Below are 18,258 nucleotides of genomic sequence, written 5' to 3' on the forward strand. Positions count from 1 at the left end.
CCGGGCGTCTCTGCAGCCTGGGGGGTCTCCCCACGCCGCTGCCAGCGCCCCGGTTTGGGGGTCTGGGTGCCCGCCTCGGCTCGCGGGTGGCAGCGGGGCTCGGGGCAGCGAGAGGCGAGCGAAGCGCCCAGCCCCGGTAGGGGGAGTCTCCCACCCCGACACGAGTCCCGGCCGATGGGAATAGAGGGCGAGAGGGAACGGGGGAAGGTGCCGGCGTCTGGGTGGGAGACGAAGAGAGGTTTTAGCGGCCCGTGGGGGCACCTTGCTGGAAGGGAGTGGGGGGAGAAAGGGGCGTTCCCATATGAGGGCGCAAAATGAAGTACAAGGGTGCCCTTGAAGACGGCGTTCAAAGCGTAACCCTCGCAGCTGAGCAGCATCAGAAGCGTCTCCAGACATTTTCGGTCCCTGGAGAGCCAGGTTCACAGTTTTTTCCTATTTTGAACATTTGCGTGTGGTTTTCCTTCTTGCCTTTGCACAGTCAGATAAACTTCACAACTCTTTCTCTTTGTTTCTCTGTTTTTTATTTAATTCAGGTGCTTACCAAAGTTGGCTAGCATAAATATTTCACTGTAAGTTTCCTTGTTTCCATTTTTAAGAGTTTTAGTGTAGCTTATTCGCAACAGTTTTAAAAGTTTTAAACCTTTCCCATAAAGCAGTTTGAGAAGCATTTTTCTTCCCTTCCCCTTCCCCAACTTAACCCATTTGAAGTAAAGATCAGAAATTTAGTCAAAGCTACCAGAGCTCCTCATTTCAGGGGCTGAAATCAGGGTTACGGATCTAACAGTTCTGTAAACTCTTTCCTCGCGGGCCAGTTGTGTGCAGTGTGTAGGATGTGCTTGTAGGTTGGAGCCCTGTCTTTTTTCTTGTATTAATGATCAACAAAGAAAACCATGTAAATCTACAGTAATAGAAAATACACATCGCATCCATGCAAAAAGCCCAATCCATCAGATGCAATAACAGAGACAAGATTACTACCACTTTTTCTCAGTGGGGTTGAATGAAGTTGTAGTATGACAAGGATCCTTTCGTATGAATTGTTAATTATTTTTTATTTGTGAAAACACAGTTGCACAAGTTCACTAGCTGGCAGAAAGGTAGGCTTTACGTGAAGGTTCTCACCAGGCTGACCTTGCCATCAACAGAGAGAGAAAAATGCCTTCCTGAGGTCATTTATCTCCAAAGCGTCTTTAATCTCCAAAGCGTGTGGTATAAATTGCTGTCTGGAGGTGCCTCTCACACACCATCTAACCTAGAAGGAGCTTGGAAAATTATTTTTGGATGAAAAACGTGACCTTTCAATGGCTAAAGCTGGTGAATCCTTTCCCATTCATATCTAGGTGTAGTGCCATTCCCCTGGCTGTGACAGCAGCCAGAAAACACAAACAGGACAAATGGAAAGCTTTTCCTTTTCCTGAAACCATTCTCTCCCACATGTAGGTGAGGTGTGACCGTGGGAAGGTTAAGGTGTTTCTAAGCTTATGAGAACAGGTGTAATAAGTTAGGCATTATTGTGTTGAGTGTCCCTTAATATAAGTCGAGCCATTTTATTCTTCTTCTTCCTTAGCAATATAAGTGTCATCTCATGGAGTTAAATGATCAAGCTAATTTTAAGACTTCCTAATAAATAATAAGTTTTCTCTAATAAAGGCATCTATGAATGAAAATAAAACCCCATCAAAACCTACCAGGAAAGAAGAGAATGGTAAATATATTTTACCCTTTTTTTTTTCCCTTATGTTTTTCTCCCATTTGTTTCTTCTGAGCTCAGCTGGTGTATAAAAGGAGTTAATGATGATAATGAGCTTACATTTACTGCGCCTTTCTTCCTGAAGAGTCCCAAAGGACATTACAAATAGATATGATAAATTCACTGCTTGTTCTTAAAGGATACTGAAGAATATTGCTTCTGGCTTTTATATGGAAGGAGCAGGCAGCAGTTAGCAGACATACTGCCCTTCTGCATATTTCTGCAAGATATATGGATCACGAAGAAGGTTAAGCAGTGTTTGGTTTACGTCATTGATCCTTTAATGGTGAGATAAGAACTGAATCGTGCATAGGTTTTCCAGTGTCAGCATTCCACCTGCTTTGCAATAGAGAAAATTGATTTCTAAACACAAACCTCTCATAAATTATTATTCTTTGCTTACATCTTGTGACGTTTCTCTTACTTCATTAATTATTTGGCTTGTTAAAAATAGCAGCACATGCAAAAAAATGGATTTTGTAGCTCGTAGCCATATAACCACCGTGCCTGGAATGGAGGAGCTTGTTGTATTTATATAGATGTGAAGGAAGTGTTCTTCTGGGCTTTTGTCTTGCTAAAACATTTACATCAGTGGGACTCCGAGGAATGATGTTTCCTAGAGGTTTCTTATCTCATTGAGACTTAGTTTTGTGTAGAGTTAAGTGTATCTACACCTCCATAATTACCTAATTCTGCCAGTCTAAAAAGGTCCTCTTTTGCTGGCTTTAAAAACAGTATAAACTGTTGCCATTACAGTAGTTCCCTCCTCCTTATTGCTGCCCTGTCAGATGCTGAAAGTTAGAGTCTTGAGGTTGTGTTTTCCCAGTTTCTTTGGTCTCAAATATTTAATTGAAATTTTACTGCAGTAAATATTCTGAGTTTATTCTTTTTTTGGGGGGGAGGGGGAGGGGAAGGAAGGGGAGTTGTTGATTTTTTTTTTTTTTTTTTGGTGGGGGTGGTGCATACGTCCTGTGTCTTTCAAATAATGTCGGTACTTCTTATGATAAGATCTTCCTTTAGGATAAAGCTCCTACTCTGTGATATTCTGATACAGCCTCCAGTTCAGTCAGGCTTTCACAACTCATAGTGTGCTTCTCTTCTAAAGGAGTTGTACACGTTTTGACAGTCTTTCTACCAATTCATGCATCAGCCTAGAAATAGTCTCACAAACCACAAACAGACATTTATATTTATAACACATTAAAAAAAAAAAAAAGTATTTTTCTCTGTTAGAGGAGGGAACTGAAATTCAGAGATGTTTTTGCAGCCAAAATCTATAAAAGGAAAACCATAAACATATTCCTACATGAAAAAATATAAAACGATGGAATTTGAAAGTTTTCCAAATACACTCATTCTTTTTTGTTGGTGTTCTACAACATTTCAACTAGGATAAAGAAATAAATAGGCTTTCAATGCCTGCAATGTTGGTTTTTTTTTTGACATCTCCAAGATTCATTACCTGAATAAGTGATGGTCTTAGCCTGAGCGTGTCACTGTGTTGCAGGAAGAAGGCATTATTGCTGTGCTTTTTAGCTCTCCTCAGGGACCATATTCAACAGGTCATCAATGAAGAAGAAAAGGAGTACATTTCCCAAAATAACTTATATTATTTTTGGTATTAAACTATGGTGTTCTCAGCTACTGTACACTCTACTCTCCTTCCTTGTTTAGGCAAATGTAAGAGGACAACTTTTTTCCTATTAAAAAAAGACTGTTTTGCTTGCGCTGTCTTCTTACATCTCACTGGGGTTTGATGTGTATTTTCTCGTCATAAACATCTGAGTTCAGAGAGAACATAACTTCTGTGATATGGTATCATTGGAATTTTTATTTCAGACAGATCAAAACCTCCCAATCAATGGAAGGACTTTTGTTGTTGGATTCAGTTGCTTATATGTCTGGGTTGGGCTCTGTAATAATAAATAAATGTTGAAAAGTTTGAAACTGAAATTCAAAAAGGAATTCAAAGTTTAATGATAGAATTGGGAATTTTCTGTAATCGCTATCCTGATTCTGCATTTATTGATGTCCATTAGGAAAGCTTAGGATGGCTCCTGAGTATAGATTGCTATTCCTGTCTAGTTTCCCTTTTTAAATTATAATACTTTTCCTTTTAACTTTTCTCTTTTGCTGAAGTTTGAGTTCTGTTTTAAAGGGTAAGCATCAGTGCTCCTATCACATAGTCCAAATAGATTTGTTGTTTAAGTTATCCTGGTTTTGAAAGATAAGTTCCAGCAACCCTTCTATTACTATTAGTAATAAAAAAACGAGTGATCGATATTTCATGGAAAACTAAAATGTGGTTGATACTTGCATTACTTATTTTCTGTCCTATTTTATCCAAAAGGCAGAACCATGTATAGATTATCCAACAACATTGATCATTGGAGAGAAAAGTCACCAATGCTTTTTTTAAGGTGAATTACCTGGGGAATAAGTTATATTTATATAAGGTGGAGCTGTAGGAAAAAGTATCTATTATTAGTGAATATCCTTGATAGACCATGGATTAAGACTATGAGGGTGAAGCCATGTGAGACATGTCCATCCACATCAAATCATTCTGTTTTAGTCTCTCATGTCAGCATCATCCCTTTTACCTGTGATCATCTTCACAAGTTTCTGTTCAGAATGCTTTTCTGTTCAGAATGCTATGATGCTATAACTGGTTGGTTGGATGAGGGGAGGGCAGCAGATGTCATCTACCTTGACTTCAGCAAGGCTTTTGACACAGTCTCCCATAGCATCCTCATTGGGAAACTAAGGAAGTGTGGGCTGGATGAGGGGACAGTGAGGTGGATTGAGAACTGGCTGTGTGACAGGACCCAAAGGGTAATGATTAATGGAGCAGGTTCAAGCTGGAGGCCTGTAACCAGTGGTGTCCCCCAGGGGTCAATACTTGGTCCAGTCCTGTTCAACATATTCATCAGCGACCTGGACGAGGGGACCGAGTGTATCCTCAGCAAGTTTGCTGATGATACCAAACTGGGAGGGGTGGCTGACACCCCGGAGGGCCGTGCTGCCATCCAGCGAGACCTGGACAGGCTGGAGAGCTGGGCAAGGAAGAACCTCACGAGGTTCAACAGGGAAAAGTGTAGGGTCCTGCACATGGGGAAGAAGAACGTTAGGCACCAATACAGGTTAGGTGTGGACCTGCTGGAGACAAGTTCCGAAGAGAAACATCTGGGGGTCCTGGTAGACAGCAAAATGACAATGAGTAAGCAGTGTGCTCTTGTGGCCAGGAAGGCCAATGGAATGCTGGGCTGCATAGGGAAGAGTGTGGCTAGTAGGTCGAGGGAAGTCATTCTCCCCCTCTACTCTGCACTGGTGAGGCCACAACTGGAATACTGCATCCAGTTCTGGGCTCCCCAATTCAAGAGGGATAGGGAACTACTGGAAAGAGTCCAACAAAGGGCAACGAGGATGATTCAAAGATTGGAGCATCTCCCTTATGAAGAAAGGCTGAGAGAGCTGGGACTCTTTAGCCTGGAGAAGAGAAGGCTGAGGGGAGACCTTATCAATGCTTATAAGTATCTGAAGGGTGGGTTGAAGGAGGAGGGAGCCAGACTCTTTTCAGTGGTTGCCAGTGAGAGGACGAGGGGCAACGGGCACAAGCTGGAACACAGGAGGTTCCACTCAAATATGAGAAGAAACTTCTTTACGGTGAGGGTGACAGAGCCCTGGAACAGGCTGCCCAGGGAGGTTGTGGAGTCCCCTTCTTTGGAGATTTTCAAGACCTGCCTGGATGCAGTCCTGAGTAACATGCTCTGACATGCTCTGGGCAATCCTGCTTCGGCAGGGGAGTTGGACTAGATGATCTTTATGGTCCCTTCCAACCCTAAAAAATTCAGTGAAATTCAGTGAAAAGTGCTCAGATAAAAGATCTCAATAATCTACAATACTAAAGGTGAGATGCAAAGACTGTTTGTTTTTTCTTTGCCTGGCTATGAAATTCAGATCAGGGAAAAAATTATAAAACCTTTTCTTTTTAAAAGTTTATCTAAGATTTTTGCTCTGTAATCGGTAAGAAATGTAGAAGGGCAGTAAGTGTCTTATGGACACAGTTTAAACCTTTACAGACTTTTAAAACTGTAACTAGTTTCAGCTTTCAACCTAACAGTGATTTTTCTAAAGTGTTCACCATGGTGAAATTGTTTTGATGATTGCATTTCAGAGATTTCTTAGATATTTGTTTGTTCAGGTTTTTTTTTGTTGTTGTTGGTTTTGTGGGTTTTTTTGCTAGTTGCTTTATACAAATTTTTTTTTCCTATATTTACCAGAGTCCTTTTATTTTGCTCATGCAGAAAAATGGCCATCATCCTTCTCACTTTCTTGATGTCCAAATATGACTATTTCAACTAATTTGGATTGGAGCTATAAACCCTAAACAGAACGAAATAGTATTCAGATCTTCAAGTCAGTCTGGCCTTGTGATGCAGATAATCACCGGGAACATTGCTCCAGTTAGTCACTACTTGTCCTATTTTGTTATTTAATGCAAAACTGAAGTTCAAGGGAAATTAAGACCTGAACTATGATGACTTCTAAGTTGTGGTCATGAACTAAGGAAGGTCTGTGAGGCCATAGCAAAGGTTTCAGAGCTGGTGTGGAAAACCTGATGGAAGAATGAAAGCTTCACCATTTTCACTTGAAACTGTGATGAGAAATTCCAAAGAGTTCATGGATCCAAAAGGTTTTGAAAGCGCTGCTGTCCTTGGGATGGCCCAGATTGCCCAGGACAGAATCACAGAATCATGGAATTGTCTAGATTAAAAGGGAGCTTTAAGATCAGTGAGGCCAACCATCAACCTAAGAGTGCCAAAACCACCACTAAACCATGTCCCTAAGCACCACATCTATCTGTCTTTTAAATACTGGGTGATAACATAAATCTCAGAGTGGCAGAGGCAGTTGAATGACATCTCAGTTGTTGCTTTTAAGCAGCCAGTGCACCTATAAAGAGAAATGAAGAAAATGAGGGGAAGGGGATCTGAGAAAGACTCTGTGAAGGACAAAGAGGGAGAGAAGGCGGCTGACAGAAAAAAAAAAAAGTCATGAGTGAGGAAGAACTGATTTTCTTGAGAGAACATGATGAAAAGAAGAACAGCTTAAGGAATAGAATGGAGCCTCTATGGTGTAGACGCTGCCTCATCCCTTGAAAGCATGGAGCAGACAACTCTAGGTTATTTGTCCCCAGCCCCTCTTGTTATCTCCCAGTGTTGTGATCTCCTCTCTCCCTCCTGTGTGCGTCTCAAGACTTGGACAAGTTTGGAATGCTAAAATGTATTTAATTATAAACACTTAAAACCTTACGTTTCCTCCACACCACAGTATTTTCTCCCTTCCTGTGCCACAATAAAATTGTAAATATGCAGCCCAAATATACATAAACTTTTGTGTCCAAAGAATTGCACTCCAAACCCTCACACGTATGCTGCCCTTCGTTCCTAAGCGTAAGTGTAGGCCATTGCTTTGTCTATACAAGATACTTGTTTTTCTGCTGTGGACTGTCCCTTCTCCAATGCAGTAGCTGGCTGCTGTCTCCTTTTTTGTTAAAGTTGGACCTTAGTTTGTTATTTTCTGCCACTTTAATGTTACTCCAACTGCAATTTCATCTACAGAGCTCATTTACATACTGTTTACCTTTTCTTCCAGCTTATTAATGAATTTATTAAAGCAAGAAACAACTTTATACCTTGTAGGAGACCCACTGCATCCTTCCCCACAACTTAGTGCAATCCGCTGCCATTTCTCATCAGCCAGTGTTTGTGATCCTTCAACCTGTTTTCAATTTACATGACAGTGCTTATGTCCAAAGCAATTTTAATTCATTTTGGGAGATTTAGTGAGACACTGTATTAAATCCTTTATTAAAGTCATGCTGTGTATCTTTCATCCAGGATTTCTGCAGTTCTATCAAAAAAGCAATCACGTTTCCTTGGCACTTCATGTTCCTTATGAACCCATGCTGCTTATTGCTTATTGTTCCATTATCCTTTGAATGTTTAGAGGAGTGTTTGGGGTTGGGTTTTTTTCCGTTTATTTTCTTTTTCCCCTCAGCAGTTGTTCCGTTCTTTTGCGTTACAGAATATGCTTGAAATTAGACTCCTTGTTTAATAAACCACTCTTCTTCTTTCCTTTATTGATGTTTGAGGCTACACTAGCTATGCTTTATGACGTCTCAGAAATAATTTTTGAGGGCTGAGTATTTTCAGTGTGTACTCAGGGATGCCTTTAACCTGGACTAAATGGCTGGATACAACTGTTTTTCTTACCTGCGTGCTATCAATAGCAGTTTTTTATTTCTTCTTTTCTGTCAAACCTGCTTTCAATAAGAACAAATAATAAATACATCTATCTGGGAATCATGAGTTTTGCCCACCTCTCTTCTACAGAAGCAGCCCCAATTTTGGACTATTGTTGCATTTATTTTTTAATAATATCAATTAGCAATCTCCTTTGGTGTCATTAACTTGTTCTTGGCTTTATCCTGAAACCCACTGAGCACTTCAATCATGGTCTAATGAAATTGTAAGAATATATTTAGTTTTCATCACTGAAGTCATCGTGCAGCTTTTTTTGGAAATACTCATACATTCAGGTTAAGCACAAGATTTTATGCTTTGCTGTTGCTCATACAAGTCGTCTTCTATGGTTCATCTTTTCCCTGAATGCTAGTCCACTCTGTGTATTTTGTTTGCTTTCCTCTTCATAAGTAAATACATCACCCTGGGGAAAAGAGTTATTTAAAACTGTATGATATATTTGATACACATTCTATCTTTCATGTCATCTTTGTTCTCAGTTAAGCACAGATCCAGAGTGTGTTAAAGTTGGTGAGAATATTCCAATTCACTGCAATGAATTTGGATCACACCCTTAGTTGTCAAATCTCATATTTTGTTTGAGTTTGGGGTCCTCTTTTCTGTTTTGTTTTGTTTTTTCCTTCTCTTTTATTTTTTTCCTCTCTCCCACTTCTATATCCCATGATAAGCTGATAGCTTCTGAAGGTTAACAACGAATAGGGAGATCCACTAACTGCATCTCAGCAACTGGAGGTTATTTTTTGTGCGTTTTCATGTTATGCCCTTGTAAGGGAGGTATCTGTTACTTCCTTTAGAGGTAGCTTGATTTTCTGTATTAGCATAATTTTCTATATTTGTTTTAAAGACTGAAATTATTGCCTTCTACAGCATAGTTCCAATTCGCCAGCATCTCTTAATGAGGACATAGTATAAAGTCACTGGTAATGTCAGCAGGTCATTGAAGAGAAGGTGCAGTCAGGGATTCCAGCTCTTCTGTCACTGGTCTTCTGAATCACAGATGTCCTGGACCACACAAGGCTTCTGATGGCATTGGCAAAAGCTGCTTGTAGTCATGTTATATTAGGCTGTGCTTTTTCTACCTAAATTGCATCAGCACTCACATCTGTGTAGGTGGAAACCTCAGCTTGCTGCATGAGCTAGTATGATTCCATTAAAATGATGGGTGATTACCCTAATTTAAGCAAGCACCGTTGTTACCAGAATGTCTCTGTCAAATGAAATATCATGAGGAGGCACTTGTTAGCCATGCCCATTAATAAATTCCAGGATGCTTTTTATAAGACTGAAGATATCTTGACACAGAGTGCGGTCATTTCCCGTACCAGAAATGTGTTCACTTGAGTGGTGGGTGATTGACTTGTGGGACAAATTTCTGGCTGTGGTTGTTCTTTGCTAATCAGGCCAGCAAAGACACAGGGACAGAGTTAAAGTAAATTGCCTTTTAACTACATTGATTCTAAAACTTATAAAAACTGCTTTGGGGGTTCAGGGATGCTCACAGAAATAGTGCACTGGACTGTTATCTGCAGCCCTCTTTCCTCCTGAGGGGTGTCACAGAGCCATCCTAGATGGTGTTTGGCAACCAGCAATTTTCTTAAATCAGGAAAATCTCACTTACCTTAGCTGCTTTTTAATAGGTGTACTTCATTGCATAAAGGGACCAGAAAAAAAGGTCAAGGATCCCGTTTGGTTTCTGTAAAGATCTTTAGAAATGTGTTATTGACCTCCCACAGAACTTAATTCCATGGGATCCTGAACAACAGAGAAAGCTATATGTTTTCCAGAAGGAAAATATATTATTGGCTGCAAGAGATGATTAAAAATGTTTTAAAAAATAGTAATTCAAAATCCACCAAGTAATCCAGAATCCCACTTTAAATAACTCTGTTTTGAAAGAAAGCTAATTGCATTAGTTTTCTCTCTAGTTCTACTTACAGGCTGTAAGTTCAGAATTATTATAGTCTAACCAAGAAATGAATGTTATCTGGTTTGATATGCTTATTTTTTTGCTCTTAGCAGCCGCTGTCAAACTGTATTTCATTTGGATGCTGGTAAAATGTTAGGTTACTGTAGAGTGAACCGCATACATACACATTTCATGGGAAACACATGTGCATCGTCCCATCTGAGCCTGGATGAATTGTACCTCTCCGTGAGCTAAGGCTTCTGTAATGTCCCCTCCAACATTACAAAGGTAAGGGACAGCAGGAGTGATTCATGTGAAGAATTTTTAAAATATATTCAATTAATATTTTAAATAGGAAAGGGCTGTGCTTTTATGTTCGTGAAGATCCTTCCTTCTGTTTTTGAGATTGAGCCTCTCTGAAAAGCACTTAAAGTTCAGCTCGAGCCACCCACTTGAGCATTGCTTAAATGAGGGGCTGCTCTTTCTAACCACTTGCAGGGAAGGCTGCAGCTGGAGCCAGGAAACAGAGCACAACCCAAGCTGCCAGCTTGTTAGCGTGAGAATCCCGCCTTCATTGAAGTCTTTGGATTAATGACTTCAGACAGACAGATGTGAGACTCTGAGGCCATGTGTGGGGGAAGGGGTTTCTCATCGGAGGGCCCTGGAATGTTCTTGGTGGCGAGAGTAGCTTTATTCCCTGAAAAACACAGGGTGGTGACTGAGCAACTGTGAAGGAAGGGTAGCAAAATGGAAGGAAAAATATAAATATTGCAGGTATCTTTGTGCTGGGAACTAATGCACAGCAGCTACTCTGAGTCCACCCAAGAAAACCCTGTGCTTTCTTTATGTTCACTGTATAAACCTTAAGCTAAAATCAGTTCCCAACATCTGAATACAGTAATGTTACCAATGCATCGTTGCTAATGGAAGTTATCTGAGTTTCCCATGAGCCATCACTGCAGGAGAACAGATTTCTTTGGGGTAGAAGATTTTATAAAACACCAGATCTGTCATAGCAAATCCATCAAGACTGTCCCCTGCACACTAGCTTTCCTGCTATGCTATCAAAAATAAATAAAATCAAATAAAATCTAAACCTCTTCATCAAGCACTTATAAATTAGGAGATACCCTCTGGGGCACGAGTCACAGTATGTGCATTTTGCAATAAAATATTTACATATTCTGTGACAGCTGTATAGTACAAGAGAGTATAATCTTGAATAGCATTTGCTATTTGTGTGCAACTGCGCACATAGAAGAGCAAATAGAAAAGTTACACAGTATTTCTTAGAGCGCTTACAAAATTATTATGGGAATATAAAAATGCATAACACTGATATCCTGAAATCTATATAATAGATTTTTTGTACAGATTGCATAGTCCCATTTAATACTAATTACATTTTTACAACGCTGTACGTTGTAAATGCACATATGCACACGTACTGTTCCACACAAACACGTGCCCTGCCATACACTTACTAGAGTGTATATGTCACACTTTCTATTTTGTGTTGTAAGTTAATGTTAAAATCAAGAACATAGAGGCATATTTTCAGTCTAAATTCATGACACTGGGAATGGATAAATGGGAACAGATGTGATGTAGAAGGAATTTTATTCTGGAGAGCTGTCGTAACAGAATTGAGCTATCCAGCTGACTTCATATTCAATGGTAGAAAGTTCCAACAGTGGGTGGTGTATGAGCACACCAGTTTAGAGCTCAGCGAGTAGTTCTTAAATATAGCCAACGTAAAGCTTGGTGAAAGATTTAGAAATGATAAGCAGCAGCTGATGCAAAAAATTTGCTGGGTGGACATAATGTGTCACAATTGCCCATCACATTGAGATAATGTACAGCTGCAATGACATCAGCTGCCCTACCAAGAGTCCTGTGATGGGGGTTTGGAATAATGCAACTGAATAAAAGTAATAAAAAGGGCTCTGTTAGCATATGCAGTGTGGTGATAGGCTGGGGACTTTTGAATACCCTCTTGAGGTGTGTGACCTCCGGCAAGAGCATGGAGCTCCTTGGGTTTGGGGATGAATAACTCTTGATAGATTCAGTTAACAGTGTCTTTCAAAATTTCCCATGGAGCAGGCCCTGCAGGTATGGGGCCAGAAAAATATATCTTGCTTCATCAGCATAATGGTAATACTCTGTCCTGTGTTCAGTAATGATCTCACCAAGACACTCTGTATTTACAGCATGGGAAATGGGAAAGGAAAAGAGCCTTGAAGGGTGCCACATTTCAAATTCCTTTACTCTGACACATAATTACCCAGCAGAGCCAGTTATGTCCCATTTTTTAGACAGCTGGAAAAGGAAGGATGCTCTTATGGGTAAGACCTTGGGAGATACATGCTCAGTAGCTGAATCTGAGAGAGCTCTTTTAGTATACCCCTGAGCAAGTGCTTCAACTGGCCACTATTTGGGAGCCCTTATTTACAAGACGATCGCTATTTCTGGTCTTCTAATTGTTTTGATATTTCTAGGCCCTTGCAAATGTGACTGGGTTGCAGCAAAACACCTATAAAGTGTCAAAAACATGACGTTCCAATGCTGTTTGGACCTGTGTGCACTACCAAGCTGCAAATAATGAACACTGAATAAGACTACTGGAGAACAGCTTTAGAAACACCAGCCATTTCCTCTGGTTGCTAAAATGATTTTTGAATTCCAGGAAAATCTAAACAATACCAAACTTCTTTAGGGACAGAACAGTAATGACACCTATAATTGAAGCTGCCCTTAAATTTAATTCCAGATTTTTTCTATTTTCCTAGAAACTGGCAAAACTGAGAAGGATTATTTGCTTCAGACTGCATTTTTAGACTATTTTCTTGTAAAGTTTCTGGGTAAAGCATTAAGGAAACAATCTATTGTTTGATCACTATGAAATGCTGACACCTGTTTCCTTTGGAAGCTTTCAAGCAGAAGCTTGAAATGTATTGCAAAAAGGCAGAGAAAGAGGAGGTGCTCTTTTATTCTTTCCTTGAAATGTTATTCCACTCGAGCTGTTTTTTCTCTCTGCAAGATGCCTGGTGCGCATCCTGTTTTCCCTGCAGATACTCCAGCACTCCGACCCAGCCACACACGTGCCAGCACCAGCGTTTGTGCGCTGAGCATTCGCCATCCTGAGGGAACAGCACCAAATCAGGACTTTCTCTGAAGTTGCTCATCCCAGTTGCTGGTGCCATGAAGACATACCTGGCTGCAGACACAGTGAGCAAAAAGAAGGAAATTTCTTCTTCTACAATTCATGTTGTCACTAATCTCCCTGCTCTAACCAGAGATCACAAAAGAATCAGAAAAGAATCTCAACATCAGAAAAGGAAGGAAAGAAGACAGGAGTTTTGCAGGGGAGGCACCTAGGGGGTGGGGAACTGAGTGGAAGGGGACATGGGAGAGGAGGAGGTTGAGGGAGTGAAAACCTGTAAGTCTGGAGGAGGGGGAAACGGAGAAGGAGACTGGGACCTGACAAACAAAAGAGGAGATGAAGGCAGCCTGGTTGGCGTGGGAAGAGGCTGGGCAAAACCCTCTAGAATCTGGAGCTGAGCTCAAGAATACCGAATCTGAGCAGCAGTTTGCTGTCCAAAATGTTGCTCTTAAACCCGCTTTTAATGGGAAAGCTTTATGGAGGATAAGGACCTTCTACTGCTGCTAATCACACATCAAAGGCCAGAGAACTGTGCCAGGAGGGTAGTTATCTTCCATCATGGGTCTGTCAGGGGAATCCCCCCTCCCTACTCAGAGGATTTTAGTGTCTCAAAAATACTATGGACAGTATTCAGAGAATTTAAGTCACATGCTCAGAAAATATTTGAAGGAAGATTACTTCCCCGCTCTTAACCACCTACTGCCTGTGCATTATTGGGCTGCTTAATGTGTTTACAGAATGAGGAAAAAAACTAACCTGACCTATTTTACCAGCAGCCTTCCACGTTTCTCAGACTCTCCAGGCTAGAGATTTGAAAAGACTCTTTCAAAATTGGATGCACATTTAAATGTGTGCTTCCAGAAAGAGCAAACAGCCTAAATGATGACTGCCCATCCATGAGTTTACCTGGCCGTATGTTCTAACAGTCCATTTCTTAGGGTAGGCCGCTTGTAGAGCTCAGAAGAAGAATCCTGACCTTTCTAAAAGAGACTCACTTTGGACATGAGGCTGGTTTATAGCACTCACATAGTCCCAAAATTTACGAAACTTTGCCTGGCAGCAGCCATACATGTTCATATATTTCAGACTTCTGAAGCAACATTTGAAGTGAAGTTATCTTTTAAACATGAGCAAGATGGAGCCAAGTGTAGCACTCCTAACTGGCCACGTTTTGGTCAGGCAGGGGCAAAATTTCTGATCAGGAAATGATGGGATCGTAAGTTTTCAGCTTGCTTGAATCAAAACCTGTCCAACTGATTTTTCTTCAGCTTTCTAGACTTTCTCATGGAGACAGGGCATGTGGATTTGAAGTGCTAAGGAAACTTGAGAGAAAGCTCTGAGCAATGCAGGAAACAAGCTTGAACAAAAGCCACGTGTCATAGTTAACAAGAAGAACTATTACAACATATGTGGGATGGTGTAACACAAATGCACAGTGTTGCGGAGGGGCAAACATGCCTATGCTGAATGGAATATGTTCAGGAGGAAGGTTTGTCACTGTAGTTCATCACTTGCCCCTCACAAACAGGGAAATCATCAGAAGATGGCAAAGAAGTGGGGCCAGAACATGACTTCTGTGTCACCAACACAGGAAAAGGGAGCTGGGACACCAGACATAGAGGGGAAATATGAAAAGAAAAAAAGGCGTGCTGCAGTCCTATGCAAAACTTATAGCAAACTACAGGGGATAAATAGGAGCTGCTAAGTCTTAACCTACCCTGTGCCCCTGTGGCACCCTCACTCTCTATTCAGGTTTGTGAATTGCACGAGAAAGACCCAAGTATTTATGCTAAAAATGTTTACACAGAAAATGCTTCACTGAGAAAGGATTCCAGCCAAAAATATTTGTTGCAGGCCTCCACAGATAGAGAAGTATTCCAGAGGCGAATCTCTTGTTTTGGATTATTTGCTATCAGTGTGTCAGTGGCAAGAGCCTGTTCTGGGCTTCTACTGTGCAAGAAGGAAGAGAGGAGCAAAAAGAGTTCTTGCCTCGAGAGCTTGTGGGCTGTGAATACCTGCTGCAAATGGGCAGTGAAAGACCCCCCCAGGGATGACTGGCAGCTGTCTTGGAGCACCAGCTGTCCCTAGAGGACCTCTGCAGTGCTGGGGGTCTGCTGGCAGCAGAGCTGTGGACACACTGCAGAGGCAGCCTGGGCTCTTCTCTCTTGCAGGTGTGAGGGCAGGACCTTGAGGCACTGTAGGCTCATGGCAGGGCTGCGTTTGGAGTCCTCCCCTCGCACACAGGGACACACGCTGTCTTGAGTACCCTGCCCCTGGCTCACCCTGGCAGGAAATTATTCTATCTGTCTGCTGGTAATGACAGCAAAAGTACCAGTCACCAAACACAGGGGCGGAAGGGGTGCAGGTGAAATCGGAAGAGGTGATGCCAGTGAGCGCGTCAGCACTGGCGACATGCAGGTGTTCTGTGCACCCTGCTGAAACTGTGAAGGATCAATTAGCAGCTTCCCCCAAAGGACTGGCAGCTCCTCTAACCCCATACCTGCTTCATACAGTGAATACACACTGAAATGGCTTGTAAGTCATGTGAAGTGTAAGAACTTGCCCCTTCTGAGCAAAATGCCTCTCCATCTCAGCCATATACGCTGCTAAAGACTTTTTTCCTCATTCTCTATGATTGGTATTCACAGAGTGAAAGAGAGGGGAGTGGTCTTGGCTGTCAGCACGAAGGAGAAGCAGCAGGACCTTGGCTGCAACAAGAGGTGTTTAAAACTCTGAATGCTAACACCTCCTACAGCACTTCCCTGAAACAATATGCTGGATAAAATAATGGGAGCCCTGCTAGTATTTTACAGACCCGCCTGTTCAATGAGTGACCACCCCATCAATCATTATTGTGTCTGAGTACCACTTTTTGATATATTTCTATCCACATGTTCTAGAGCGCCTTTTATATCAGACTGACATGGACTAATAGCTTGGCAGGTTATCAGAGCAAGCAGACAACAATTGACAAAATTATTGATGCCTATTAATAAGAGAGTGCTAACTATTATGCTAATTGTGTATTCACAAAAGAGCCAGAGTGCAAGTATATTGTACCTTCACGCAGCAAAGTGTTTCAGCTGATGTTATTACTGATTATATTTGAATTCATACTTTTCAGAACACTTGCCCTTTTTTACGTTTTTGCTTGACAGCAAATTTCTAAAAATATATTTGGTGATGCATCTTGGTACCAGCTGTGCAGGGTCTGCAGTAATTTGTTATCCTAGAGAGTCATTGTCAAGTTGGACAACACAGCTCAGTGTGGCCCTACTTTTAGGAATGGCAATATCATTTCATTAATATGTGCCCTAGTGCTTTATTTTTTAAGGACGCTGCTGACCACGCACAAATACACACACATAGTTATAAATGCTACATTGCCCCTGTAGAAATATGTCTATCATATTTCTGCTAACTATGACATTTTGTGTCACTCATGGGTGCTGGTACATGGCTCTGTATAACTGAGACACTAACTTCCTAGTTTTTCTTGCTGGTTTCCCCTGCTGTGTATAATCACAGAACTGTAGGAGCAGCTTTTTTCTCTCCTGTTACCAGAGTATTGCTATTTCTGACATCTTAACATCTAGATGTTGTAAGGGAAGGCTAGACAAAGCAATCTTGTCCTAAGCTGCCATGGTGGGGCACCAGTATAGCATCCTCTTCTCTAGAGCCAGGGACTGGAGAAACGCCTTCAAAAAACCTCATTTTCCAGCAATGAGGCAAGTTAATTAACGACAGTCTCCAGCAGATATTTGTGTAGCTCATTTCTAAAATTCTCCAGCAAAGATCTCCCAGACACTGTGGAAACACCCTCAGAAAACACAGGATTTTTGCTTTACATTGAGATGTCAAATAAACCTGTGTTGTATGGCTTAAAAGTTAAGAGCAAGGAAGGAGAGAAAGCAGAAAAGAAGCAGAAAACTCTTTCCACCCTACATGCATTTTCTTCTGAGGCTACAGTAAGTTGAAAAGACATGACCTCTCTCTTAACAAGCAATCAAGGATGTTTGAGGGCTACTGGAAGATGCTCCTACTTGGTGATCATGCTGTTGAATTTTTTATCTGTTGTGATTTGGCACGATTGAAAAAAGAAGTAAAGCAAAGAAGTGTGACACAAAATTTCTACAAAAATGTGAAAAGGGGAGCAACACATTCTTCTCTTTCTCTGGGATCACAGCAATTAATTCACAAGGGTTTTTTAAATCCCACAGCAGCTTAGTCAGAATGAGAGTGAAAGTTTTTAGTCATTTCTGCTGAGATGTGCTTTAAAAAGAGAAATTATGTTTCGTGGGATACTTTGGCAGTTCTAAAAAAATACACTTACCTCAATGCAAGACTGATGAAGTTTGAGTACCATTAGCAATACCCATCTCTGAATATCCTCTAAGGATGCTACTGTTATTACCATTGAAAACTCAGCAATCCTGCTGTAGCAGCATAAAAATTAAACTGATGAGCTGCAACTTAAGTATTTAACAAGAAGATATCAAGTGAACTATTCAAATATGCTGCATTTTAGCAATTCATAGCTGTAACTAACAGAGAATGCAACAACAAGTATTAGAGAGATTAGTGAGATGCATCAAGTGTGAATGCTGGGGAGGGCATAATGGGTGGCAGGAGAAATGAAGCAGCAAAGATAGATAATAACTGAAGGAAGAAGAGATTTCAGTAGCTCTGAAGCTGACAGGTAGTAAAGCATTAAATGTCTGATCCAAAACAATTGAAGTTGATGATACTGTAGTAGCAGCAGCCAATTTTTCTGTTATGTTCTAATGGTTAAGGTGCTTGGCCAGGAAGATGACTGTTTTCAGACCAGTGCAGCTTTTTTCTTTCTTTGTGTAGTCAGGAATGTAGGAGTTACAGGAACAAAAAGGAAGGAAGAAAGAATGGCTCCAGAAATGAGGGCTTAGACACTCGTCTTTTGCATAACAGGTTAGTGACTAGTACCTTCCATGGGGAAATAACTAGGACTAGGACTGGCTGCGCTGCCATCCAGCGTGATCTGAACAGGCTGGAGAGCTGGGCAGAGAAGAACCTAATGAGGTTCAACAGGGGCAAATGTAGAGTCCTGCACCTGGAGAGGAAGAACCCCGGGCAC

The sequence above is a fragment of the Numenius arquata genome, chromosome 2 (assembly GCF_964106895.1).
Source record: "Numenius arquata chromosome 2, bNumArq3.hap1.1, whole genome shotgun sequence".
In the NCBI taxonomy this organism is placed as follows: domain Eukaryota; kingdom Metazoa; phylum Chordata; class Aves; order Charadriiformes; family Scolopacidae; genus Numenius; species Numenius arquata.